This window comes from Balaenoptera borealis, assembly GCF_965194805.1.
Source record: "Balaenoptera borealis genome assembly, chromosome: 6".
Lineage (NCBI taxonomy): Eukaryota > Metazoa > Chordata > Mammalia > Artiodactyla > Balaenopteridae > Balaenoptera > Balaenoptera borealis.
In genome coordinates, this window is record NC_138863.1 from 42167854 (window position 1) to 42185010 (window position 17157).

The window sequence follows — 17157 nt, forward strand, 5'->3', positions numbered from 1 at the left end:
GCAAAAAAAGAGAAATAATAAAAATTAAAGCATAAATCAATAAAATTGAAAGTAGTAAAACATAAGAGACAAATCAACAAAGCCAGAAGCTGATTGTTTGAAAAGATCAATAAAATTGATAAGGCTCTAGTGAGGGATCTAACAAAAAGAGGCAGAACACAAATTACTAATATCAGAAATAAAGGGAGCACGTAACTACAGCTCCCATGGACATTAAAGGATAATGAAAGAATACCTATGAACAGCCCTATACCTTGATAACCTTCATAAAATGGACCAATTCCTTGAAAGACACAATGTGCCTAAATTCACACAAGAAGAAACAGATGATCTGAATAGGCTTAAATAAATTAAAGAAATTGAATCAATAACTAATAACCTTCAAAACAGAGAACCAAGCCCAGATGAGTTCATTGATGAAATTTACTGAACATTTAAGAAAGAGATTATACCAATTCTTTACAATCTCTTTCAAAGGATAAGAATCAGAAGGAATACTTCCTAACTCATTCTATGAGCCCAGCATTACCCCTAATACCAAAACTATACAAAGACATTACAAGAAAAGAAAACTACAGACAAATATCTCTCATGAACAAAGAAAAAATCTTCAACAAAACATTAGCAAATCAAATACAAAGAAGTATTTAAAAATTATACACCATGATCAAGTGGATTTATACTCCAAAAATCAATTAATGTAATCTATCACAAGCACAGACTAAAACAGAAAAATCACATGGTCATATCAACAGATGCAGAAAAAGCAACTGTCAAATTCCAGCACCCACTCATGATTAAAAAAAAAAAAAAAAAAAAAACTCTCAGTAAACTAAGAATAGAAGAAACTTTCTCAACTTGATAAACTACCTACAAAAAAGTCCTATAACAAACATCATATGTAATGCTGTGAAACTCAAAGCTTTCCCACTAATATTAGGTACAAGGTAAGGATGCCCCCTCTCACTATGCCTATTCAACTGGAAATTCTAGCTAATGCACACAAGTCAAGAAAAATAAATAAAAGTATACAGATTGGGATGGAAAACATAAATCTGTCCTTCTTTGCAGATGAATTGATCATCTATGTAGAAAATCTAAAAGAATGAACAATAACAAAAAACTCCTGAAACTAATAAGCAGTTATATCAAGATTACAGGATACAAGGTTTAATATAACAGTCAATTGCTTTCCTATATACAAACAAGGAATAAATGGAATTTGGAATTAAAAGAACAATACTATTTACATTAGCACTCAATAAACTAAAACACTTAGATGTAAATCTAATAAACATGTAAAAAATATATATGTGAAAAACTGCAAAATTCTGATGAATGAAATCAAAGAAAAACAAAAATGGAAAGATATTCCACATTCATGGATGGGAAAAAATATTGTCAAGATGTCAGTTCTTCCCAAGTTGATCTACAGATTCAAGGCAATCGCAATTAAAATCTCAGCAATTATTTTTTTTAAATATTAACAAACTGATTCTAAAGTTTATATGGAGGGACTTCCCTGGCAGTCCAGTGGTTAATACTTCACCTTCCAGTGCAGGGGGTTCAGGTTCAATCCCTGGTCAGGGAGCTAAGATCCCACATGCCTCACGGCCAAAAAACCAAAACATAAAACAGAAGCAATATTGTAACAAATACAATAAAGACTTTAAAAATGGCCCACATCAAAAAAAAAAATCTTAAAAATAAAAAAGTTTTTTACAATTTCTTAAAAAAGAATTAAGTTTATATGGAGAGGCAACAGACCTAGAGTAGCCAACACAATATTGAAGGAGAACACCAAAGCTGGGGAACAGACACTACCTAACTCTAAGTTTTACTATAAAGTTACAATAATCAAGAAAGGAGGTACTGGCAAAAGAATAGTCAAATAGATCTATGGAGTAAAATTCAGAGCTCAGTAATAGACCCCTATAAATACAGTTTTCTGATCTTTGACAAAGGTGCAAAGGCAATACAATTGAGCAAAGATACTCTTCAATAAATGATGCTGGGACAACTGGACATCCACATGCAAATTAAGAAAAAAAGAATCTAGACACAAACCTTACACACTTCACAAAAATTAACTCAAAATGCATCACAGACCTAAATATAAAATGTAATACTATAAAACTCCTAGAATATAACATATGAGAAAACCCAGATGACCTTGGGTACAGGATGCCTTTTTAGATACAACATCAAAGATGCAATACACCAAAGACAGAATTGATAAGCTGGATTTAATTGAAATTGAAAATTTCTGCTTTGCAGAAGCCAATAACAAGAGAATGAAAAGACAAGCCATTTACTGGGAGAAAGTAGTTGCAAAGACACATCTGATAAAAGACCATTACCCAAAATACACAAAGAACTCTTAAAATTCAATAAAAAAACAACCCAATTAAAAATGGGTCAAACTCCTTAACAGAGGCCTCAACAAAGAACATATACAAATAGCAAATAAACATATGAAAAGATGCTGAACATCATGTCACCAGGAAAATGCAAATTAAAATAACAATGAGGTTACTCTACACACCTATTAGAATGGCCTAAATTCAGAACACTGACAATAAGAAATGCTGACAAGGAGATGAAGCAACAGAAACTCTCATTCATTGCTAGTGGAAATGCAACATGATATAGCCATTTTGAAAAAGTTTGGTGGTTTCTTACAAAACTACTCTTACCATACGATCCAGTAATTACGCTCCTTGGTATTTACCCAAAGTTGTTGAAAACTTATGTCCACACTAAAATCTGCACACAGTTGTTCTTAGCAGCTTTATTTACAATTGTTAAAACTGGGAAGCAATGAACATATCCTTCAATAGGTGGATGGATAAATAAACTGTGGTACATCCAGACAATTTAATGTTATTCAGCACTAAAAAGAAATGAATGACAACAAAACAAAAACCAAGCCATGATAAGACACAGAGAAATCTTAACTTCATATTACTAAGTGAAAGAAGCAAATGTGAAAAGGCAACATACTGTATGATTCCAACTATATGACATCTGGAAAAGGTAAAACTATGAATTCAGCAAAGAGATTAGTGGTTGCCACAAGTTGGGGGTGAGGGGAGCAATGAATAGGTGGAACACATAGAATCTTTAGGGCAGTAAAAATATTCTGTATGATACTACACTTGTGGATATGTCACTATACACTTGTCCAAACCCATGAAAGGTATAACACCACAAGTAAATCATAACATATACTATGGACTTTCAGTGGGTATGATGTGTCAATGCAAGTTCACCAATGGTAACAAATGTACCACTCTATTGGAGGATGTTGATCATGAAGATGGCTACACATGTGTGGAGGCAAAGGATATACGTTAAATCTCTGTACCTTCCTCTCGATTTGGCTAAAAGTGTTTTAAAATATGAAGTCACTTTTTTTTAAACTGCAATGAAAAAAGCAAAGCCTAAAGAAAGGTAATTTTTGAACTAAGTGGTTCAAACTTGATCTAGCAAACCCCAAATATATCTGATTTGAAATTAAAGTATGCCTTAGTTTTTTAGATCAAATTAAAATTATATATGGAATAAATTTAAATTGTAATAAGGTCTTAAAATATTTTCCTCACTTTTAATAGTCATATGAGTATAGGTTATCCATGATAACCTAGATAGATACAACATTTATCTAGATACTTGCTATTATCAGCCTTTCAGGACGTGGTCTCATATTCTGTAATCAAATCTTGAGAATGTTTCATGGTTTATGGTTACAAGATTTCTGTTTTTACATTGTCATCCCAGAAGAAGTTAGTGTTCATATATTAAGATCTTATCCTTCTAAACGATCTTTCTTTTCTAATTATTTTATGAAACACATCATCTGAATTTTACACATTCCTATATACAGTTATCTATAAATTAAAAGTTTAAAAGGACTGCGTAAGAAGAAGTGCAAAGCCCTCCTGAATAAAAATTTAAAACCTCAAACATACTCATTTGTCCTCGTTTTTAATCTACTTTCTTTTATATTACTCCTATGTTCTTCAAAAGAATTCCTTTCTCCTTCTCTGGGAAAGTAATGTTGGTGGTAGCCATTTTGGAAAGAGTGCTATGAATATCTAGGTTTACAGTAGCTAGGGAGTAAATGGAACATTTCATCTGTTAATTATAGCATAGCAGCTTACAGTGAGTCCAATTCATTTTCCAGGAAACTTAAGCAAAGGTTAATTTTGATGGAATCTAAACCTTGCCTAATTTTCAAATTGCCTTGTTCAACTTACGTGTCTCTGTTTAAATTTGTTAAGGAAATATTGCCTTTTAAGTATTTTAGAATACCTTTAAGACTTTTTCTTCAGAAAGCTGCCTGTATTCTAATTTTATGGTTAATTTATTTCTCATATAAACTTCAAAGTTTAGAATATATAGATCCATTTTCTCCTGATTTGTGTTTACTTCTATTAATGATAACAGAAGTCTTAATTTGCACTTTGTGATTATAGGCACTTGGATCCAGATTTATTAACAAGTATTTTTAACACGAATTACACAGAAAAGATATAATGGTCACAGGGTTTTTCAAATTGTTTAGATGTCTGAAGCACAATTTCGAAGTTGAAAAAAATTAAACTGTGTAATTCTGACTTGTAATAATGTTCAATATTGTGCTGCTCAATTTATCTTTTTTTTTAGTTCTGTGAAACCAGATATGAAGTGCCATTGTATAAAGAAGAATGTGCATAACACTATAATTCTGTCAAATGTAGGATGTGACAATGTGAAGGAGTAATTTTACTTTTTAAGTTTTGTGCACATATTTTTAAAAAATATTTTACAAGTGTCCACCATATAGTCCATGGTATAATTAAAACTACTTAAAAATGAAATACATTTAAATCACACATTTCCCAACAAGCAGATTCCTAAACAAATACATTTGGTTCATTTCACCTGGGTACACCATTGACTGAGGAATAAAGTTTTATATATTTTTAATATTTTCTTTGTAATGCGATTCTAAATCACATCCATTTCCAAAGCTTTATTATATTTCACTATCTAAAATTTGAGAAAAAGTACATCAGCTTTTTATTCCTGACTCATCCCATTTATCTCCCTATTAAATTTCAAAATAATCACATAGCAATTGACATATACAGATATAATATATTTAAACATATTTATGTATACAGTTGACCCTTGAACAATGTGGATTAATCTGCACATAACTTATAGTTGGCACTCCCTATCCATGATTCCTCCACATCTGTAAATTTAACCAACCACAGACAGCATAGTACTGTAATATTTACTATTGAAAAATATACCTGATAATTTTTTTTACCCCTTCCTTACCAATCTGGATTCCTTTTACTTTTTTTCCTCCTCTGACTGCTGTGGCTAGGGCTTCCAAAACTATGTTGAATAAAAGTGGTGAGAGTGGGCATCCTTGTCTTGTTCCTGATGTTAGAGTGAATCCTTTCAGTTTTTCACCATTGAGTATGACATTAGCTGTGGGTTTGTCATATATGGCCTTTATTATGTTGAGGTATGTTTCCTCTATGCCCACTTTCTGAAGAGTTATCATAAATCGATGCTGAATTTTATCAAAAGCTTTTTCTGTATCTATTGACATGATCATATGGGTTTTATTCTTCAGTTTGTTAATGTGGTATATCTCATTGATTGTTTTGTGAATATTGAAAAATCCTTGCATTCTGTAATAAATTTCACTTGATCATGGTCTATGATGCTTTTAATGAATTGATGGATTTGGTAAGCTAGTATTTTATTGAGGATTTTTGCACCTATGTTCACCAGTGATACTAGCCTGTAATTTTCTTTTTTGTGAAATCTTTGTCTGGTTTTGGTATCAGGATGATGGTGGCCTTGTCGAATGAGTTCTGAAGTGTTCCTTCCTCTGCAATTGTTTGGAATAGGTTCAGAAGGATAGGTGTTAACTCGTCCCTAAATGTTTGGTAGAATTCATCTGTGAAGCCATCTGGTCCTGGATTTTTGTTTCTTGGGAGTTTTTTAATTAATGATTAAATTTCAGTGCTGATAATTGGTCTGTTCATATTTCCTGGTTCAGTCTTGGGAGACTGTACCTTTCTAAGAATTTGTCTATTTCTTCTAGCTTGTCCATTTTATTGGTGTATAGTTGCTCATAGTAGTCTCTTAATGATCCTTTGTTATTTCTGTGGTGTTGACTGTAACTTTTTTTCATTTCTGATTTTTTGATTTTGGCCCTCTTCCTAACTAAACGTTTATGAATTTTGTCTATTGTTTCAAAGAACCAGCTTTTTAGTCTCATTAATCTTTTCTATTGTTTTTTCAGTCTCTATTTCATTTGTTTCTGCTCAGATCATTATGATTTCTTTCCTTCTACTAACTTTGGGTTTTGTTTATTCTTCTTTTTCTAGTTGCTTTAGGTGTGACATTAGGTTGTTTGAGATTTTTCTTGTTTCCTGAGGTAAGCTTCTATTGATATCACTATAAACTTCCCTCTTAGAACTGCTTTTGCTGCATCCAATAGGTTTTGAATCATTGTGTTTTCATTTTCATTTGTCTCTAGGTATTTTTTGATTTACTCTTTGATTTCTTCAGTTATCCATTAGTTGTTTAGTAGAATATTGTTAGGTCTCCACGTGTTTTGTGTTTTCTGAAGTTTTTTTTCTTGTAGTTGATTTCTAGTCTCATAGTGTTGTGGTCAGAAAAGATGCTTGGTATGATTTCAATTTTCTTAAATTTACCAAGACTTGTCTTGTGGCCAAGCAGATAATCTATCCTGGAGAGTGTTCCATGTGCACTTGAAAAGAATGTGTATTCTGCTGCTGCTTTTGGATAGAATGAATGCACACTCTCTCCCTCTCTCTCACACTCTCTCTCTCTCTATATATATATATCAATTAAAAAAAATAAAAGGAATATCAATTAAGCTAAATAAAAGGAATCCAAATTGGAAAGTAAGAAGTAAAACTGTCACTGTCATGACGTGACACTATACATAAAAAAATCCTAAAGATGCTACCAGAAAACTACTAGAGCTCATCAATGAATTCAGTAAAGTTGCAGGATACAAAATTAACATACAGAAATCTGTTGCATTTCTGTGCACTAAAAACAAAATATCAGAAAGAGAAATTAAGGAAACAGTCACATTTACCACTGCATCAAAAAGTATACCTAAGGTTTATTCCTAAGGTATCCTACCTAAGGAGGCAAAAGACCTGTACTCTGAAAGTGATAAGACACTGATGAAAGAAATTGAAGATGACACAAACAGATGCAAAGATATATCACATTATTGGATTGGAAGAATCAATATTGTTAAAATGATCACACTACCCAAGGCAATCTACAGATTCAATGTAATCCCTATAAAAATACTGAGGGCATTTTTCACAGTACTAGAACAAATAATTTTAAAATTTGTATGGAAACACAAAAGACCCCAAAAAATCTTAAGAAAGAAGAATAGAGCTGGAAGACTCACACTCCATGACTTCAGACTATACTACAAAGCTACAGTAATCAAAACAGCATGGTACTGGCACAAAAACAGACATATAGATCAATATGTCTATACTGATCTATAGAAATAAATTTCTGGACAGAAGGCTCAGAAATAAACCCATGCGTTTATGGTCAATTAATCTACAACAAAGGAGGCAAGAATATACAATGGAGAAAAGACAGTCTCTTCAATAAGAGGTGCAGGGAGAACTGGACAGCTACATATAAAAGAATGAATTAAGAACATTCTCTAACACTGTATACAAAAATAAAGTCAAAATGGCTTAAAGACCTAAATGTAAGACTGGATATTATAAAACTCCTAGAGGAAAACACAGGCAGAACACTCTTTGACATAAATCGCAGCAATTATTTTTTTGGATCCATCTCCATAAGGAAATAAAAGCAAACATAAACAAATGGGACCTAATTAAACATAAAAGCTTTTGCACAGCAAAGGAACCATCAACAAAACAAAAAGACAACCTACTGAATGGGAGAGAATATTTGCAAATGATGTGATCAGTAAGGGATTAATATCCAACATATATAAACAGCTCATACAACTCAACATCAAAAAAACAAACAACCCAATTTAATAATGGGCAGAAGAACTGAATAGCCATTTTTCCAAAGAAGAAATGCAGATGGCCAACAGGCCCATGAAAATATGCTCAAGATTGTTAATAATCAGGAAAATGCAAATCAAAATCACAATGAAATATTGCCTCACACCTGTCAGAATGGTTACTCAAAAAGTCTACAAATAACAAATGTTGGTGAGGATGTGAAGAAAAGGGAAGCCTTGTTCACTGTTGGTGGGAATGTAAATTGGTGCGACTGCTGTGGAAAACAGTGTGGAGGTTTCTCAAATATAGAACTACCACGTGACCCAGCAATTCCACTCCTGGGTACATATCTGGAAAAAAAAAAAAAAACACTAATTCTAAAAGATACACGCACCCCAATGTTCACTGCAGCACTATTTACAAAATACACCAGGATGTGGAAGCAACCTGAGTATCCATCAACAGATGCATAAAGAATAGATATATACAATGGAATACTACTCAGCCATAAAAAGGAAATTTTACCATGTGCAGCAACATGGATAGACTTGGAAGGCATTATGCTAAGTGAAATAAGTCAGATAAAGATAAATATTGTATGATATCACTTATATGTGGAATATTAAAAATACATCAACCTAGTGAATATAATGTAAAAGAAGCAGACATTCAGATATAGAGAACAAACTAGTGATTACCAGTGAGGGGGGAAGGGGAGGTGAGGGAGGGGCAGGTACAAATTACAGAGATGTATTGTACAACCCAAGGAATATAGGCCAATATTTGGTAATAACTGTAAATGGGAAATAACCTTTAAAATTTTTAAAATAATAAATAGATAAATAAATAAATCCCTGATAAGTGGACCCATGCAGTTCAAACCCAAGTTGCTCAAGGGTCAACTGTATTACATATACACACAATGATGCATACTAGTATGTATCAATATATATACTATATATATATATACATACACACACACGCACGCATGCACACTGGTTTTCATATTTGTTTAAAGCATCTATACTAAAAATAAAATTTGATAATTGCCATTAGGAAATTTGAATGGAGTCTACCTTACTTAATAGGCAACTTGAAAAATGCTTCTCAAAAATTAAATTATAAGATGTTAAAAAAGTTTTAATAATCTTACAGGTTTTTACTGATGGAATTCCATCTGTCTTTTAACTTTTCATCCCTAAAGAGAATCATTCTGATGGAGGATTAATTTGCTTAATTAAGTCAACATTCCTTGAAATTTCAGTGGAAAAATCTGACTTTTTTCTGCTTTAATGATGTATAATTGACAAAATTGTAATATATTTCAAATACATTGTGATGATTTGATAAATGTATACAGTGTGAAGAAATCTCTTATTGAGTTAATACATCCCTTATCTAACATAGTTAACTTTTTTTTTGAGAACACAAGTTCTACACTCTTAGCAAATTTCAATTATACAATAGATTACTATCAATTATAGTCACCATGTCATACAATAGATCCTAAGACCTTATTCATGCTGTAACTAAAAATTTATACCTTTTCACCAACCTCTCCCTATTTCTCCCACTCCCCAGAATGATGGCAACCATTCTACTCTCTGAAACTGTGATTTTGAGGGGTTTTTGTTTTGTTTTCATTTGTTTTTTTAGATTCCATATATAAATGACACCGTGCAGTATGTGTCTTTCTCTGTCATATATATCATATTTTCTTGATCCCTTCATCTGTCAACAGACATGTAGGTTGTTTCCAATCCTTGGCTATTGTGAATAATGCTGCTGTGAACATGAGATAATCTGGAAAATCATCCAGATGAGTTTGTTTCCTTTGGATATATACCCAGAAGTGTGCTTGCTGAATCATATGGTGGTTCTAGTTTTTGTTTTTTGAGGAACTGCAATACTATTTCCCATAGTGACTGTGCTACTTTACATTCCCACCAACAGTGGACAAGAGTTTCCTTTTCTCCACATCTTCACCAGCATTTGTTATCTCTTGTCTTTTTGATGATAGATATCCTAACAGTGTTAGGTGATATCTCATGGTTTTGGTTTGCATTTCCCTGGTGATTATTGATGTTTAGTACATTTTCATGTATCTGTTGGCCATCTGTATGTGTTCTATGAAAAATGTCTTTCGGGTCACTTGCCCAGTTTTAAATTGGTTTATTTAGTTTTTTGTTATAGAGTTATATAAATTCCTTTCATATTTTGAATATTAACACCTATTGAACATGTGATTTTCCAATATTTTCTCCCATTCCATAGGTTGCCTTTTCTTTTTGTTTTGTTTCGTTTTTATTTTTATTGGGCTATAGGGGATGGGTAGGGAAATATCTCTGCAAGTTATGCCCTACTAGGATAATGTCCATTCTAATTTTCCTGGGATAGCTTTTGGAGCCTTTTCTTTTTCTTGATAGTTTCCTTTGCTGTGCAAAAACTTTTAGTTTGCTATAGCACCAATTGTCTATTTTTGCTTTTGTTGTCTTTACTTTTGGTGTAGAATCCAAAAGATCACTGCCACAACCGAGGTCACAGAGGTTACCCTCTATTTCCTTCTAGTTTCATGGTTTCAAGTCTTAGATTCAGTCCTTAATCAATTCTGAAGTGAATTTTGTATATGTTGTAAAAGAGAAGTTCAGTTTCATTCTTTTGCATTTGAAGAATCAGTTTTCCTAGCACCACTTATTAAAGAGAATATTCTTTCCTCATTGTATATTTTTGGTTACTTTGTTGAAAATTAATTAATCATCCATGCATGGATTTAATCCTGGGCTTTCTTTTCTGCTCCATTGTTCTTTGAGTTTGTTTTTATGCCAGTACCATACTGTATTTACTGCTAAAGCTTTGTAATATAGTTTGAAATCAGGAAGTGTGACACCTCCAGCTTTGCTCTTCTTTCTTAAAATTGCTTTGGCTATTCAGAATGTTTTTGTGTTTCCACATGACTATTAGGAGGGTTTTTTTCTATTTTTTTATGAAAAGTACCATTAGAATTTTGATAGGGATTGCACTGATTCTATGGATCAGTTTGGGTAGCATGGACATTTTTTAAATGTTCTTCTCCCCATTCATGAACACAGAATATTTTTCCATTTATTTGTGACTCCTTCAATTTATTTCATCAAGATTTTATAGGTCAGCATACAGACCTTTCACTACTTGATTAAATTTATTCCAGAGTACTTTTATTCTTTTTGATGCTATTGTAAATAGGACTGATTGGAATTTTTCCTTCCAATACTTCATTGCTAGTGTATATAAATGCAATTGATATTTGTATATTGTTTGTACCCTACAACTTTACTGAATTCACTGATTAGTTCTAACAGGTTTTTGGTGGAGTCTTTAGGGTTTTCTATAAATAATATCATGCTATCTGCAAACATAGATCATTTTACTATTTCCTTTCCAATTTGGATGATTTTTATTTCTTTTTCTTGCCTAATTGCTCTGGTTGGGACTTCCAGAACTACATTCAATAAAAATGGTTAGAGTGGGCATCTTTATCTTGTTCCTGATCCTAGGGAAAAGCTTTCATCTTTCTACCATTGAGTGTGATGTTAATTGTGGTCTTGTCATATATGTCTTTTATTATGTTGAGGTACCTGCATTCTATATCTACTTTCTTGAGAGTTTTATCATGAATAGATGTTGATTTTATCAAATGCTTTCTCTGAATCTATCAAGATGATCAAATGACTTTATCTTTCATTTTGTTAATGTGGTATATCATAATGATTTATTTGTTAATGTTGAACCATCCTTGCATCCCAGGAATAAATCCCACTTGACCATGCTGTATGACCAATTGAATTCAATTTGCTAATATTTTGTTTTCAGAATTTTTGCATTTAGATTCATCTGGGATAGTGGTTTGTAATTATCTCTTCTTGTGGTGTCCCTATCTGGTTTTGGTTTTAGAGTAATGCAGGCCTAATAAAATGAGTTTAGGATTGTTGCCTCTTGACTAATTTTTGAAAGAGTTTGAAGATTGGTTTTAATTTTTCTTTAAATGTTTGGTAGAATTTACTAGTGAAACCCTCCAGTCCTGATTTTTTCTTTCTTGGGAGATCTTTGATTATTGATTCAATCTCCTTACTAGGAACAGATCTATTTAAATTTTCTATTTCATAATTCAGTGTTGGTAGGTTGTATGATTCTAGGAATTTAACCATTTTCTAGATTGTCCAATTTGTTTTCATATAATTGTTTATAGTAGTCTCTTACGAACCTTAGTATTTCTGTGTTGTCAGTTGTCTATTATCTCCTTTTTCACTTTTTATTTGAGTCCTCTTTTCCTTATATGGTCTAGCTAAATGTCTGTCATTTTATTGACCTTTTCAAAGACTCAGCTCTTAGTTTAACTGATCATTTCTATTGTCTTTCTATTCTCTATTTTATTATTTCTTTTTTTAATGTAAAATTAAAGATATTCAATAGTTTTAATTTTTTAACGTTATTGAAGTATAGCTGATTTTCAATATTGTATGTTTAGTTTCAAGTGTACAGCGAAGTATATATATACTTGTTCAGATTCTTTTCCATTATAGGTTTACAAGATATTGACTATAGTTCCCTCTGCTATACAGCAAATCATTTTTGTTTATAGTAACGTGTATCTCTTAATTCCACTCTCCTAATTTATTCCTCCCCCCACCTTTCCCCTTTGGTAACCATAATTTTGTTTTTTTGTCTGTGAGTCTGTTTCTGTTCTGTAAATAAGTTCATTTGTATTATTTTTTAGATTCCACTTATGATATCATATAATATTTGTCTTTCTCTGACTTACTTCACCTAGTATGATAATGTATAGGTCCATCCAATATTTCATTTATTTCTGATCTGATCTTTGTTATTTCCTTCCTCTACTAAATTTGAGACTAGTTTTTCTTCTTTTTCTAATTCCTTGAAGTACAGTATTAGGTTGCTTATTTGAGCTTTCTTTTTCTTAACAAAGGTGTTTATCACTATAAATTTTGCTTGTAGAACTGCTTATGCTGTATTTCATAATTTGTGGCATATTGTGTTTCCATTTTCATTTGTCTGTAGTTTTTTTTTTAATTTTCCTTTTGATTTCTTCTTTGACTCATTGGTTATTGAGGAGCAAGTTGTTTAGTCTCCAGATATTTGTAAATTTTGTAGTTTTCCTTTTGCAATTGATTTCTAGTTTCATTCCACTGTAGTCTAAGATGCTTGAAATGATTACAATATTCTTAAATTTATTAAGAACTGCTTTGTGGCATAACATATGATTTATCCTGGAGAATGTTCTGTGTGTTCTTGAGAGGAATGTGTATTTGTCTGCTGTTGAATGGAATGTTCTGTATATGTCTGTTAATTTCATCTGATCAAACATGTAGTTTAATTAAGTCCTATGTTTCCTTATGATTTTTTTGTCTGGATGATCTAGCCATTGATGAATGTGGAGTACTGAAGCCTCCGAGTTTTACTGCATTACTGTCTATTCTTTCCTTCATATCTTTTAAGTATTAGCTTTATATATTTAGATCTCCAATGTTGGGAGCATAAATGTTTACAATTACACTCTTATTATGTGTAATTGTAATATACTGTTATTATACTAACATTAATATACAATATATAATAAAATTATATATCAATTTATTAAACTCTAATTTTATATACCTATAAGATTAAACTATCATGATACTCTTGTGATGAATTGAACCCTTTATTATTATATAATGACTTTCTTTGTCTCTTGTTACACATTTTGGCTTAATGTCTATTTTGTCTGATATAAGTATGGCTACCTGGCTTTCTTTTTGTTTCTATTTGCATAGAACATCTTCTACCATCCCTTTCCTTTTAGACTGTGGCATTAAAGCTAACATGAGTCTCTTGTGGGCAGCATATAGTTGGGTCTTATTTTTTTAATCCATTCTCTCTATGTCTTTTGATTGAATAATTTAGTCTATTTACATATAAAGTAATTATTGATAGGTATGGACTTACTATTGTCATTATGTTGCTTTTCGGTTTTGTAGCCTTTGTTCCTTTCTCTATTGTTACTTTCCTTCGTAATTTGAGGATTTTCTGTGGTAGTAGCATAGATTCCTTCCTCTTTATCTTTTGTGTAACTACTGTATCATTTTGTTCTGTGGTTATCATGAAGACTGCATAAATCCTCTTACAGTTATAACAGTCTATTTTAAGCTTATTACAAGTTAAGTTTGAATACATACAAAAGCTCTACATTTTTAAATCCCCCTTCACATTTTATATTTTTGAAGTCACAATTTACATGTTTTTACATTACAGTATATGCATTATTATTGTAGTTACAATTATTTTAATACTTTTGTCTTTAAACCTTTATGCAGAGTTATAAGTGATTTACCTACTATCATTACATTACAATACTCATAAATATATATTTCCTTTACCAGTGAGTTTTTTACTTTCATAAGTTTTCACATTACTAATTACTGTCCTTTTACTTCTGCTTGAAGAACTCCCTTTAACATTTGTTGTAAGGCTGGTGTAGTGGTGATGAACTCCTTTAACTTTTGTTTGGGAAATTTTCTCTCTCCTTCAATTCTGACAAACAACTTTGCTGGGTAGTGTTCCTCGTTGGAAGATGTTTTTCTCTTTCAACAACTCAAATATGTCTGGCAGCCTTAAAAGTTGGAGTGCTAGATGTATGGTCCAAACTTTTCATGCCTCAGGGAGAAGCTCAGAGTTGGGGGTTCCCTTCCAATTTGTATGGTGCTTTGCCAAGGAGATGGGTTTATGGCGAGAGTGTGTCTCAGCCTTTCCTACCCATGTCAATATGCATATTTTCTCAATTACCTGATGTGTAGGAATCACTCAGCTGGTTTCTGGATTTCTCTCAAAAAGAACTGCTCTCTGTATAGCTGTATATTCAGTATACCCATAGGAGAAGGGAAATTCAGGAGCCTCTTATGTCAATATCTTGGTAACTTCTTAATTATGGACTTGCAATATTCCTTACCCTGGTCCACCTGCTGCCCTTGTGATAATTGTCAGAAAATTCTAACTGTTGTTCATCCGTCAAAGGAGGTATAAAAAATATCTCTGTTCAGGATTCTTATGAGATTAGGAAAATACATGTAAGCAATTGGTAAGTATTATGTACTTAATAAATGAAATATATTATTGTATATTTAAAAATTCTTATTACATGATAATCACTATAAGAATACTGAAAATATAGGCAAAATGAAGAAAACTGGTAATCACACAACACAAAGATAAACACTGATATTCTGTAAATGTATCCTAATTATCTGGTCATATAGTAGCCATTACTAGCTATCCAGGTTTATATGAATAAAGTTATATAGACTTAAAAAATACGTTCAATTGTTTTTTATATCACTATCTTTTAAAACTTCATTTTATTTAGAGTCATTATTTGCTTTCCTACCAATTCTTTTATCTGTTAATAAATACATCATTTTATGCTCTTTATTTCATAAACTCAACTTTTCAAACTCATCAGTATAACAGATTTGGAGCTAGATGATAACCACACATCTAACGTCATAACCAAAAAGCTAGTTTTAAATATAAAGGAAGGTTTATCTTGACATTTTTAGTGAAATCTGTGGAGTGAAATACTGTGCAGGAGCTAAAAGGATAATATTGTTTATATTTAATTTGCTTTCTTTCCCCAGCTTCATGAGTTGAAAGCTTAAATAATTAAATTTCAGCTCTTCTTTTTCTTTTTTTGATACGTCTATTTAAAGCTCCAAATTTCCCTTTAAGTATTGTTACCTATATCCTATAAATTATATTATTGCTTTGGTATGAATGTTTGTGTCCTCCCAAAATTTGTATGTTGAAATCCTAACCCTCAAGGTGATGGTATTAGGAGGTAGGACATTTGGGAGGTGATTAGGCCATGAGAGTGGAGCCCTCATGAGTGAGATTATTACTATTATAAAAGAAGCTTCAGAAAGATCCTTTGTCCTTTCAGCCATACGAGTTTACAGTGAGAAGATGGCCATCTATGAAGCAGGAAGAGTGTCCTCACCACACACCAAATCTTCTGGCTCCATAATCCTGGACTTCCCAGCCTCCAGAAGTATGAGATATAATTTATAAGCCACTCAGTATATGGTATTTTTGTTATAGCAGCCTGAACACACTGACAGATATATATTTTTATTTTTACTAGGCTCTATATGTTTTCTAAATGTTGCTGTGATTCAACATTGACTCCTAGGTTATTAAGAAGTATATGCTTTTTAATATCCAAATTTTCGGAGACTAAAGAATATAGTTGAAGTTTTTAAAATTCAGTCTTATACTCTATTAATTGTTTATGCCATTTAAGTTTTGTATAATCATAAATATAATTGGTTTTATAACTTCAACACTGTATCTCTTTTATTTCTCCTTTCTTTTTTTTCTGGATTAAAAAAATGTTAATGATTTATTTTTGTTTTTACAGTATCAGCTACTTAACTCTATTTTCTGTTATAATTATTTTAGCAGTTAGCCTATAGGTTACAACATGCACCCTTGATTTATTTATATATTTTCATTTAATGCTTTCAGTACTTCTGAAATAACATAAAAATCTTGCAACAGCTTAGTCCCATTGAACCTCTCCAACCTTTTGTGCCACTGTCATCATATACATTTGCCAATGTAATAAATACCATAAGACATTATTATTACTGTTCTTTTAAATAACCAATTTTTATTTATATTTATAAAAGAATTTACCTTACCTTTTCTGGAGGTCCTCATTCCTTCCCACAATTTTTTTTTTTAATTAATTTCTTTATTTTTGGCTGCATTGGGTCTTCGTTGCTGCGCATGGGTTTTCTCTAGTTGCGGCGAGCAGGCACTACTCTTCCTTGCAGTGCACGGGCTTCTGGCTGCAGTGGCTTCTCTTGTTGCAGAGCACGGGCTCTAGGCAGGTGGGCTTCAGTGGTCGTGGCACACAGGCTCAGTAGCTGTGGCTTGCGGGCTCTAGAGCGTGGGCTCAGTAGTTGTGGCACACGGGCTTAGTTGCTCCATGGCACGTGGGATCTTCCCGGACGAGGGCTCGAACCCGTATCCTCTGCATTAGCAGGCAGATTCTTAACCACTG

General features: G+C 32.2%; 1 pseudogene across 1 annotated transcript in view; it reads right to left on the reverse strand.

Annotated features, from left to right (window-relative positions):
- Positions 1-4472: 4472 nt before the first annotated feature.
- Positions 4473-17157, reverse strand: part of LOC309631215 (Y-box-binding protein 1 pseudogene) — a 215513-nt pseudogene continuing 202828 nt past the window's right edge. The window contains exon 2 of the transcript XR_014249518.1: positions 4473-5544. The product of XR_014249518.1 is annotated as a Y-box-binding protein 1 pseudogene (transcript). The remainder of the gene's footprint in view (positions 5545-17157) is intronic.